Raw genomic sequence first — 12,668 nt, 5'->3', positions numbered from 1 at the left:
AAGAATGATAAATATTAATCAAAAGAGACAAATTTTGACAAGCACTAGCCAACTGAGGACAGCTCCTTAAGATGATTCCACATTCAGGAAGGAGATTGTCCATAAAAAAATACACCGCTTATTTAAAAATTGACCTCCCTCTGTCAATAACCCACTGCATTAATAAGTTTGTATAAACATTCCAAATTTCCTCTTAATAATATCCAGACACAAAAATCTCAACTACCAAGGTTAAAATTGTTTCCAAAGAAGAGACAAAGTAGCTTAGCTCTGTATTTTCTTTTAATTTGAAATAATGCTCAAATTGAAGATGATATTAGAAAATGGAAAGGTATCCCCTGCTCCTGGGTAGGAAGGATCAACATAGTGAAAATGGCCATACTTCCAAAACTGCTGTATAGATTCAATGCCATCCCAATTGAAATCCCAGTAGCATAATCCACAGACCTGGAGAAAACAATCCAAAAATTCATTTGGAACAAGAAGAGACCCAGAATACCAAAAGCAATTCTAGGTAACAGAGACATAGCAGGGAGTATCACAATCCCCAATCTGCAACTATACTACAAAGCTACTGTGATAAAAACAGCATGGTACTGGCAAAGAAACAGACCTGAGGACCAGTGGAACAGATTAGAAGATGCAGAAACAACTCCAGACACACTCAGCCAACTCATCTTCAATAAAGGAGCCAAACACTCTCACTGGAGGAAAGATAGCCTCTTTAATAAATGGTGCTAGAGAAATTGGGCTTCAACTTGCCAAAGATTAAAACTAGACCTATATCTCTCACCATGCACTAAACTAAAATCGAAATGGATTAAAGATCTAAATATTATAATAGAAATGCTGAATTGCCTGGAACAGAGGTTAGGTAGAACTCTTGAAGACATCAGTGTAGGAAAAGATTTTATGAACAAAACCTCAGTTGCCTGTGAACTAGCACAAACAATCAACAAGTGGGATGTCTTCTTATTAAAAAGCTTTTGCACAGCAAGAGAAACCACCAGCAGTGTGAAGAGACAACCCACAGTGTGGGAAAAATTCTTCACCTGCTCTTCCTCGGACAAAGCCCTACTATCTTGAATCTATAAAGAACTTAAAAAATCAGACCTCCCAAATTTAAAGACCCAGTCCGAAAATGGGCATCTGAAATGAACAGACATTTCTCAGACAAAGAGGTAGAAATGGCAAATAAACATATGAAAAAATGTTCAACATCACTGATCATTTGAGAGATGCAAATGAAAACTACAGAGATTCCACCTCACCCCAGAAACAATGGCTGCTATCAAAAAATCATCCAATAACAAATACTGGTGGGATTGTGGAGAAAGAGAAACCCTGTTCCCCTGCTGGTGGTGTAACCACTGTGGAAATCAGTATGGAGATACCTCAAAGTACTAGGACTAGAAGTCCCATTTGACCCAGCTATTCCCCTGCTGGGGATCTTCCCCAAAGAATTAAAAGAATCATACCACAGTGATACATGTGCACCCATGTTCATAGCAGCACAATTCCTGATAGTTAAAACTTGGAAGCAGCCCAATTGCCCATTAACTGGAGACCAGATAAAGAAAATGTGGTTTTTTTAATGAAATGGAGTATGACTGAGCCATAAAGAGTGAGAAATTAGAGACAATTATAGCTAAATGGATGCATATTGAGGCCATACTCTTAAGTGAAATAAATAGGACACACATGTGTAAATACTGAATAGTTTCTCTAGTGTGAGAAACTGAAAGTGTAAATAAGGACTGAAAGGTAGAATAGATAATGTGAAATAGGAAGAAAAGGGGCAAAGGGGAAGGGGAAGTGAGAGGGGTAGGGGAAAGGAAAGAAGGGAATGGAACTAATATGAGAAAATGAAAAAATGGAAACAAAGCCTGTAAATAGGGAGGGATGGAGGGGTTGAAGGGAGGGCAGGGGAAGGGGGGAAAATAAGAACCAAGAGAGATTATGTAAAGGTGCAAGTTTGCAATGATGAATGTCTTTATATTGATACCTAAAATGTACCAATAAAATAAAATTTTTTTAAAAAGAATCAAAAATATAAAAGAGAGAAGCAAAAAAAAAAGAAATAATACTCAAATTAATTTTACCATAAAACAAGAATTAATATTATTTGAATAAAATACCTTATTTGGAATATTATCTTTAGTATCAGATTATCATTATTGCCCATGCCAGTGATCTGCCTTCTGTTTATTGTCAGCTTAGTGAGAGACTAGAAACTTAGAAGAGATGATGTATAAGTTTAAATATTTCTGGTAGACTTCTTGAGATGAAAAAAAAATCTCTTAATGCACAGCAATCAGTAAATGGAGTAAAAAATAAATTCACTGGTAAATGAACACCTTAAAACTTTTCAAAGAAGTGAAAGATTAAGAGATTTGAGGTCTACACTTCTATTTCACCTTTTTAAATTTCTAATTGCATTGATGTAAGTCTCTTCTTTTTTTCTTTTTGCTGTGTCTATTTCCTTTCAAAGAACCAGTTCTTCAATTTATTGATTCTTGTATTTTTCTTTAGTCTCAATTTTACTAATTTCCACTTTGATCCTTATAATTTCCTTCCTCAGACAAAATTTGTTCTTGTTTTTTGAATACCTTGAGATGCATCATTAGATTATTTATTTGGGTTTCTTTTGTTTTTCTAATGGAGGCATTCACAGCTATAAGTCTCTCCTTTCCTCTCCTCTCTTCCCCTCTTCTTTCCTGCTTTCATTATGTCTGAGGAAAGCACCAATATCCAGGACATTATTAGTAACCACTTAAAAACCTGTATGCCAATAAATTGGAGAATCTAGAAGTGGACAGATTCCTAGAGGCATATGAATTACCAAAACTGAACCAAAAAGATATAAAAACCCTTAATAATCCAATAATAGGAAAGGAAATTGAGATAGTAATAAAAATATAATAACTAAGAAAAGCCCAGAATCCAATAGTTTCACTGCTGAACTTTACAAGCACTTCAGGGAAGAGCTAATGCCAATTGACCCTTTAAATCCTTTAATGAAATTAAAAGGGAAAGAGTAGAAAGAGTACTGTCAAACTCATACCTAGAAAATATCAAACAGACAAGGACCCAACTTTTAAAAAACTACAGGCCAATCACTTTAATGAACATAGATGTGAAAATCATCAATAAGATACTGGCAAACAGAATGCAACAAATCTTGTATCATGAGTAAGTAGACTTTCTCCCAGGTATGCAAGGATGGTTCAACATACACAGAACATAAGTGTAATACATTGCATAAACAGAGGTAAGGACAAAATCCCATGATCATTTCAATAGACACAGAAAAAGCCTTTGTCAAAATTCAACATCCACTCATGTTAAAAACCCTGAAGCATATAGAAAGAAGTTATATGCAGTGGGTAAAAGCCATTTATGCCAAACCTACTGTCAACATCATATTAAATGGGGAAAAGCTGAACACTTTCCCTCTAAAATAAGGAAAAAGATAAAGATATCCACTCTCATTTCTGTTCAATATAGTATTTGAAACTTCAGTCAGAACAATTGGGCAAGAAAAATAAATAAAAATTATACATACAGAAAAGGATTAAAGTGATATTCACAAATGACATGATCTTTTACATAGAAGACCCAAAAATTTCCACCAAAAGACTCCTAGAAGTAATAATCAAATTCAGCAATGTAGTAATATATAAAATCCACAGACAAAAATCAAGAGCATTCCTGTACATCAATAATAAAATCACCAGGAAAGAAATTAGTAAAACATCATTCACAATAGCTTTGAGAAAAATTAAATACTTGGGAATTAACCTAACCAAGAAAGTGAAAGACTTCTATAATGAAAACTACTGTACTTGGAAAAGGATATTAAAGAACACATAAGGAAATGGAAAGATATCTCCTGTTGCTAAATAGATCAATGTTTTCAAAGTATTCATACTATCAAAACTGATAAATAAATATAATGCAACCCCACAGAAAATATCAACAGTATTCCTCACGGTACTAGAAAACACAATCCTAAGATTTATATGGAACCAGAAGAGACCAAGAATAGCAAAAGCAATCCTAGGCAACAAAAGCAAACCAAGAGGCATCACAATCCCAGAATTCAAATTACATTACAAAGCTAGAGTGATAAAAAACTGTATAGCACTGGCACAAAAACAGACATGGAGATCAATGAAATAGAACAGGGGATGCAAAAACAACCCTGGACACATTCAGCCATCTGAATCTTAACAAAGAGGACAAAAACCCATGCTGGAAGAAAGATAGCCACTTTAATAAGTGATGTTGGAAAAACTGACTATACACATGCAGAAGTTTGAATCTAGACCCATATCCCTCACCATGTACTAAAATAAAATAAAAATGGATGAAGAACCTGGATATTAAAATAGCAACAACCTGCTGGAAGATAAAATAGGCAAAACTCTTGAAAACCTAGGCATAGGTAAAGACTTTTTAAACATAACCTCAACTGCACAAGAAATAACATTGAAAATCAACAAATAGGATCTTATCAAATTTAAAAGCTTCTGCTAGCAATGGAAACAACCAACAGAGTGAAGAGAGAATCTGCAGAATTAGCAAAAAGTTTTACCAGCTGTTCCTTGGACAGAGGACTGATATCTGAAATATATAAAGAATTCAATTAGACCTCCCAAAACAATAGGCCCAATTAAAAAACGGGCAACTAAAATGAACAGACACTTCTCAGAAGTACTAATGTTCAACATCACTGGACATGAGATAAATTCAAATTTAAAAGAATGGCTGTTATGAGTAAATGAAAAATAACAAATGTTGGTGAGTCTGTGGGGGAAAAGCAACACTTCTATGTTTTTGTTGGAAATAAACTAAGAGAATCACTATGGAAATCAGTGTGAAGATTCTTCAAAAAACTTAAAAATGGAAATTTCATTCAACTCAGCTTTTCTTCTTCCAGATATATTTGAGAAAGAGTTAAAGACAATCCCAAAAGACTGTGGCATCTTGTTACCTGTCTGTGACTGAGGTGTATAGGTGGTCAGGTGCTGGGTAATATTCCTATTCTAGATATTTTTGAGAAAGTGTTAAAGATATCATATTGCAGTGATCCGTGCATAACAGCTAAATCATGGAGGTGGCCTATATATATTCATCAACAAATTAATGGATGAATAAAATGTGGCATATATACAACATGGAGTACTACTCAGCCATAATGGATAAATTAGAGCTATCTGTAGGAAAATGTATGCATTTTGAGAACATAATGTCAAACAAAACAATTCAAACACATAAGCACAAATATCATATGCTTTCTCTTATATGAGATACCCAAAGTATAAATAATTTAGAGCAAAATAAAAGATAGATAATAGGAAATAGAGAAATAATTCCTCTAAAACTGGAAAGAGGAACTAAAGATGAAGGGAGAGAAGAGGAAAGGGAGAATAAGTGGTAGTGAAAAATTTATGTTTTATATAGATGCACCAATCTCCCCAACGAATGTAATAATCATGTACAGCAAATGTGTCCTAATAAACATAAACACACACAAATGCACACACACACACAGATTTGAGGTTTTATGATCCCACTGATAAAGCATGTATGAGTTTGTGTGGCCATAGGAAAAACTGTGTTGTACCCATTTGTGATTATTGATTGCCGTACGCCAACTTGACAGAGTAAGAACTATTTACCAGATTAGTAAAGTTCTCACTGTGTCTCTGGATGATTGACAAGTAGGCCTGCAAACTAAAAGGAAAGACGCATCCTGGATGTGGGTAGCACCAATCAATAGGCTTGTAGCCTGGACGGAATAAAAAGGGAAAGAAGGAAGTGGTCCCCTTTTTTGGAAAAGCTGCAGTCTTCATCGTTGCCTTTGGCCATTGGTCTCCATTTCTTCGGCCTTTCTGTGTAAACTCACCGCAAAAACTCTACAGGGCACTTCCAGGCTTTTGACCTTCTGTTGCTACTGGCTTCTCCATCTCTCCAGCACTCAGGCAGTCATTTTGGATTCTCCCATCTCTGATCCCACAGACCACCATTTTGATACTTCTGCCTCTAATCCTGTAAGCCTACATAGTAAGTCCTTTTGTGTAATCATACATATATTTTATATTGATTCTGTTCCTCTAGAGAAAGGTTATTGATACACCATTTTAGATACATAAACAAGGGTAAGGTAACTCCATCTAGAATTGCCTGAAGAACAAAGATAGCACTAAGTTAGTTCACGGATGCTGAAGTTTAAGATTTCCTAGACTCCACCTCACCCTTTCTGCATGAGAGGCCTCTGCTCATCTTTTAAAACATAACTCAGGAGTGACCTCCCCTTGAAGTCTTCTCTGCTATCCTTCTCCATCTCCCTAGCCCTAATTCCATCACTGTCTTTTGTGTTATATTTGTACCCTGCACATCTCTCAGTCAATGGTCTCATCAAACAGCATTTCAGCTCTTTTTATAGGTCTTGCTCCTCAATTAAATATCTTTCATTCATTATAAACATTCATCAAACACCTGCAGTCCTAAGCTTGCCCTGTGGATTCCTTGAGAGCAGATACAATATTTTATTCCTCTCAATCTCTTCAACACTTGACACATGCCTGGATCCTGCCAGGTATTCAGTAAATATTTGCTGAGTTGAATTCCTATGCCTTCTCTGTTTGTCCTTAGGTAAGAGGGCTTCGATTGGATCTGTAGTCAGGTAATTTAGGAGTAGAAATCTGTTTAGGGGCTAAACTTTCTCAAATATGTCTCCAACTAAGGAAGGGGGATTGTGAATATAGTATTTTTCTTCTATAAGCATAAATTCAGCACTTCTCTGTGATATTTTACTAGAAAATTCAGGGTGGCATCAGCTGGTAAATTATCATCTTCAACTTTCCACCCATATTTGTAAAGAAAAACAGTTTATAATCTTCATTTAACTTCTCTGTATGCAATTCATTTGTGTTTTAAGGAAGAAGGAGCTGCTCTAGAAAAAGAGGACAAAGATTTGAAAACAAAAAAAGCCTCAGGCTTAATACAAATCGATGGAGATTATTTTCCTAATGTGATCATTCCTGTATCAACACAAAGTAGTGATTTTAATGTGGAAATAAACAGATGCAAGGGCTCACGGAGCTCCTAGGCATGAGGGTGTGTGGAAAGGGTAAGTAGGGAGATGGGAAGGAGATGGGGGGATCATGGTGAGAACCCAGTTATAGTGAATCAATCTGATCCTGAGTGCTTAGGGCTTTTGAAGTGCAGAAGACTGGGTGTGGAGATGAAGATAAGCAGCCTGAGGACTGATACAGGAGACTCCACAGCCAAGCTGGCTAGGGAAGAAGATGTCTCATTTATGCATAGCCTCAAGCCACTTGCTCATGACCTCAAGCTCAGTCCCTGGCCCCTGAGTAGAGAATGAATGTCCCAAGACTCGGAGGTTACTAGTGGGCTTCTGGCCATGCAGCGGGCTACCACCGACAGGCATGGGACACTGATGGTGATGCCCTGGCCATATGAGTATTTTCTGCTGTACAGGTTCACTTGATTTGCATGTTACTAGGCTTTTCAAGACAGATCTCTGATCCAGAATGAAGGACCCAGGGCTGTGCAGTCATTTGACTGTGGTCCTTACAGGATGGGAATAATTTGCCTACAGGAAGAGAAGAAAGGGACTTTCTAGACATCGCCAAAATGTGTATGTGGTTCCAAAAAGATGGTAAGGCAAGAGGTACATTGGGAACAGGGAATAAGTCTACTTACTATAGAAAAGAATTCTATCTGGCAACAGAACAGTGGTCTAGAGGTCACATTGCGAGGGAAATGGACTCTTGGCTACATAGCATGCGCTTCAGTCACAGGTAATAAGGAACCACTGAATGCTGAAATGGAGTCCAAAGTGATAGTTTCCTGTGGCTCTGTAACAATTTACCACAAGCCAGTGACTTAAGCAATACAAAGAGATGCTCTCACAGTTCTGGAGGCCAGGAGTCTCAATTACATCAAGGCATCGGCAGGGCTGGGCTCCCTCTGGAAACTCTGAGGAAGAACCCATTCCCTTTTCTCGTCTGCCTTCCTGAAGTTGAATAGCTCCCTTGGCTCACTGCCCCTTCTAGTCTTAAAGCCAGAAGCCGAAGCACTCTTCTCTCTGTTTCCTCCCTCACATCTCCTACCACCAGCCCCTCTCCTCCTTCCTTCCCTTACACTCCTGATGACACTGGACCCACTCCGAGAGTGAGATCATCTTCCTATCCCAAAATTCTTAACTTCATCTGTGAAATCTCTTTGTTATATATAAGATTAGACTCACACGTTTCAAGAATTAGAATGTGGGGCTGGGGATTTAGCTCAGTGGTTTGGGCGCCTGCTGTGCAAGCGCAAGGACCCGAGTTTGATCCTCAGTACCAAAAAAAAAGAATTAGAATGTAAATGTAGTTGGGGAACCTGATGTCTCCAACCACATCCGATTATAGCTGATTAAACCAAGGTAAAATAACATTGATAGCAAACATTTATCAAACATATTTTTTATGCAAAGAATTATTCTAAGTACCTCACTTAATCCTCAGAGCAACCTTTTGGGGTATCTGAGACACAGAGAAGTGAAGTAACTGAGTCAGGTCCACACAGCTGGAGAAGGATTCTAACCAGGGCCAGCTGGTGCTAGAGGCCATGGCTGTAACTACCCCAAATTGTCACTTCTAAAGTAACGTAGAAGTCACATGGTGAACTGTTAAAGAGAGGATCTTTGCTGCTATCTTATTTATTGTTTTTCTTGTTGTATGTTTAAACTTTTGACTTTATTATAGCTGGGAAATTATTCCAACAAAATAAAGTGTTTGCTTACTTCAGTGTCCTCAAAAAACCATAAGGCTATTTTAGAACCCTAAGATAATGCCTGCCTCACAGACCAGTGGGATTGGAAGCTCCGGCCTGAAAGCTGTTTAAATACTCAGGTGGTGATACAGTCTACAGTATCTACTTGAAAGAGAAATGATCTTTAATTGCATTCCATTTTTCTTCCCCTAAATTGAAGAATTGGATGAAGGGTCTTAATGATTTCCTTAGAAAACCCAGTTTTCATACATTTAGAAATAGTTTTGATATAAATTGACTTCCTACAGTGGCTAATGTTTGTAAGATACAGTGAATTCTAGAAGAAAATGAAAAGGCAGAGAAAGTAGCACAGAATAAAAATCCACAATGGGTTGCTGATAAGACACACAGGATATTTCTGAGAGAATCTTTAGAGTTGGTGGAATTAAATTACTGCTCTGGGTATCTATTTTTTAAGGAAAATGTGTATTTGCCTAATCCAATTTCAACATAATTCACATCCCTGTAACACTCCGAGAACACTGGCATATGGTTACATGAGATATAAATTGGGAGTATGATTAAAAATCACTGGTGTTTCGATTTCAATTATATTTCACAAAATAGACTCTAGGGAAACATTGCACAAGCAAGACCAGAGCCCACTGCAGGATAAGAGAGGAGGAAAATCTTCCACACTTACAAATACACATGCACGCCCGCGCGCACACACACACACACACAAGCATGTCCTTTGTAGATCTGGCTGGGCACCTTCTTCCCAGGTGAACCATTGACCCTGGTTTCTTCTTGATAACCAGAAAGTTCTACTGCATTTGACTTGAAGCCAGAGCCCAAAAGGTTCTCAGAAGCCATCTGTGAATACAAGTGCAGGACAAAGGAACAATCAAGTTTCCTAAAATGTTGCCACAAGTTCTGAGATTGAATCCGAATATTACTGTTTGGCCATGAGCAATTTAGTCTTTCTTTACAATGATCTTGAAAAATAATTTTGCGGACTGTGAGCAAATGTGAATTTCTTGAGACATAATAGGTATAAATAAAGATTTAAGTCTGCAGAATTTTGCTTATAACCTACCAACCACCTTGATTTACTCAACTTTGTGTTCCCAGTGCCTGGCCATATTTCTGGAACATACTACATGCTCAATGTATTTGCAGAATTGAAAATAAAAATTCAGGCTTTCCATGTTTTCTACTCCTACTTAACCCATCTTTAACTGTTCATGTAGGTATTGCTCCCAAATGATATAAGAGGGGAAAGGTGAGAAGGAATCATTATAGATTTTAAGAGCAAAAATAAATACTTCCCTCTTTAATCTTGAAAGCTGGGAATTTCAGTTTCCACATTTTGTGTTAAGGAGCTAATAAGGAGTTCATAAATCTCAATTACTTCTGTGGAGTTAAGAGTAGCCCCAGGTCTGGTAAGCATGCTTCCAATCTCTGAACAGCCCTGGTCTTTTTGTTAAAACACTGGAGGAGGAGAAGGGCAGAGTCATATTTCAACCTTGAGCTGACATTACAGCAGTAAAATTTCCTTCTCATTCCAGTCAAAGTGAAGCGTCACCTTCACTGATCAGATAGGGTCACCTATGGGAGGCTGTTCTGCACATGAAATTGTGCATCGCCAGCAGCTGAAGAATCAGCCTCCTGAGTCCCTAGCATACGCTCTCCATGCATAATCAATGAAGAAGTCAATTAATCAATACCCATGCCCCCAGCAAAACTCATTGCCTTTTCTTTCCCAGACACCTTTGGTGTGTGTACGTGTGCATGTGCATGTGTGCATGTGTGTGCGTGTGCGTGTGCATGTGTGTGTTTCTTTCCATCACTCCCTAAAACTCAATCTGTCCCTGATTCTGGTCAATTCTCACTTGAGTCTGTCCATTCTCCAATGGGTCTGCCTTCTGCTTACCTTTCCAGACTGGTCTCACATTTCATTACTCCTTCCTCCATGCATCCAGACTCAGCTCAGGCTGTTTTCTTTTCCTGAGTGCTTTCCCTTCCAGTTCTCTCTCTGATCCCAGTATCTATGCAACCAAAGCAAATCCCAAATTCTACCCTATCCCCAAGCAGACTTGAACTGTCTGTCCTCTGCTCCCCTTCATCATGTGGTTCACAGTGCACCATGGCTATTTTCACCCAAGAGGCTGGGTGGCATAGCGGAGCAAGAGGACACTTGGGGTCATGCACTGGCTGTGACGGCTGGAGCAAGTCTCGGCTCCTCTATGAAACTCAGTCCCCTTAACACGAGAAAGTGTGGCAATGCCTGGCCCAAGGCTGTTGTGAGCATCATCACAAATAAGTAAATGCATTATTTATACTAGGATCATGCCACAGCAAGGTACTCAAAAACCACTTGTTACTGTGATTATTATTATTATTACTACTATTATTTTACTACAGTGTTTGTCATCACCTCCTACTACAAGAATAGCTCTCTGAGGACAGTGACTATAGCTTGATCATCTTTCTATGGCCTATCGACCCACACTCAGGGATTTTCATATTTGAGTATGCAACAAACGTTCATTCAATTTATTTCCAGCTCCTCTTCTGAGAACCTTGCTGTCCACGAGGCATTGCTCAGCACTGTGAGGAAGGCATCGATCTCCATAATCAAGATGACAATCATGATAGCTCACAGGGCTGCTTGGGATCAGACAGAACCATCGTTACAAATTACAAAGTGCTACACAAATGTCAGCAATTCTCTAGACAAAGAAAATGAAAGAGGTCCTAAGAGGTGGATGTGTTGGAAGGTGGGATGGGCGAAGGTATTTGAGGGAGAGGTAAGCTGCACACCTATGTGGAGGTCCTAGAACCTGTCACCACGCAGGAGTCCGGGAGGAGGCCAGTGTAACTGACACAGAAAGGGTGTGAGGATGTGGCTTTGTGCTGAGCGGGAAGCAGGGAAGGTGACAAGTGAGAAAAAGATGGTGAATTCAACACTAAAAGAATCCACAGATGAAAGATCGGGGTATTATGGTCTGGGGCCAAGATAGAGTCCACAGGAGTTCTGTTTGGATGTCAGAAAAGATACAGAATAGGTATCCAACTTATGGGCAGACAGGCTGGGTCCCCCAGAAACAAACTCATTAATTCATTAAAATGGACTGTATTAGTCACTTTTCATTGCTGGGGTAAATTATCTGAAACCCACAAAATAATGGAGGAGAGGTTTATTTTGGCTCAAGGCTTTAGAAGGTTCAGTCTCTGGTTTGCTGGCTTCAAAACAGAAATGACAGGGTAGAAAACTGCTCATCCCATAGCAGTCAGGAAGCGGAGAGAGAAGGGAGGAGCCTAGGAAGGAGATACACCCTTCCAAGTCACATCCCAAGTGACCACCCCTTCCAACCAGGCTCTATCTCCTAACAACACATTCAGCCATGAACGCAGCAATGAATTAATCCAGTGATAAGCATAACACCCCCATAATCCAGTTACCTTCCAAAAGCTACACCTCTGAACATGTGAGATGTTTGGGGAATATTTTAGAAGTAAACCATAACCTGGACTAACTAAAATATTTTAAACTATGACGTTACTCTTTAGTACTACAGAAATGAAGGCATTCAGATTTCCTCAATTTATAATATTGGACAGGAAACAAATATTCCAACCAAGTGCAGTAAAATTTTCTGGATACTTTGACAAATTCTCCATAGGATGGAGTAGGGCATGGTGGAGCATCTCTTCAATAATGCTTTCACTTCATAGGGATGCTGATCTCTATCTGAAGAATTAGTTTTGGAATAAAGAATGACAAAGAGTGCCTAATAGGCAGGTATGCAGTAGAAACAAAGGGAAGGTGTGCTGTACAGATTGCAGCAGCTGGTTTAGCTGGATGAGACTGGAAC

This window comes from Heterocephalus glaber, unplaced genomic scaffold, assembly GCF_053883595.1.
Source record: "Heterocephalus glaber isolate CG9 unplaced genomic scaffold, H.glaber_assembly_v1.0 deba00001724, whole genome shotgun sequence".
Classification (NCBI taxonomy): domain Eukaryota; kingdom Metazoa; phylum Chordata; class Mammalia; order Rodentia; family Bathyergidae; genus Heterocephalus; species Heterocephalus glaber.
Note: the sequence above shows the minus strand (reverse complement) of the source record.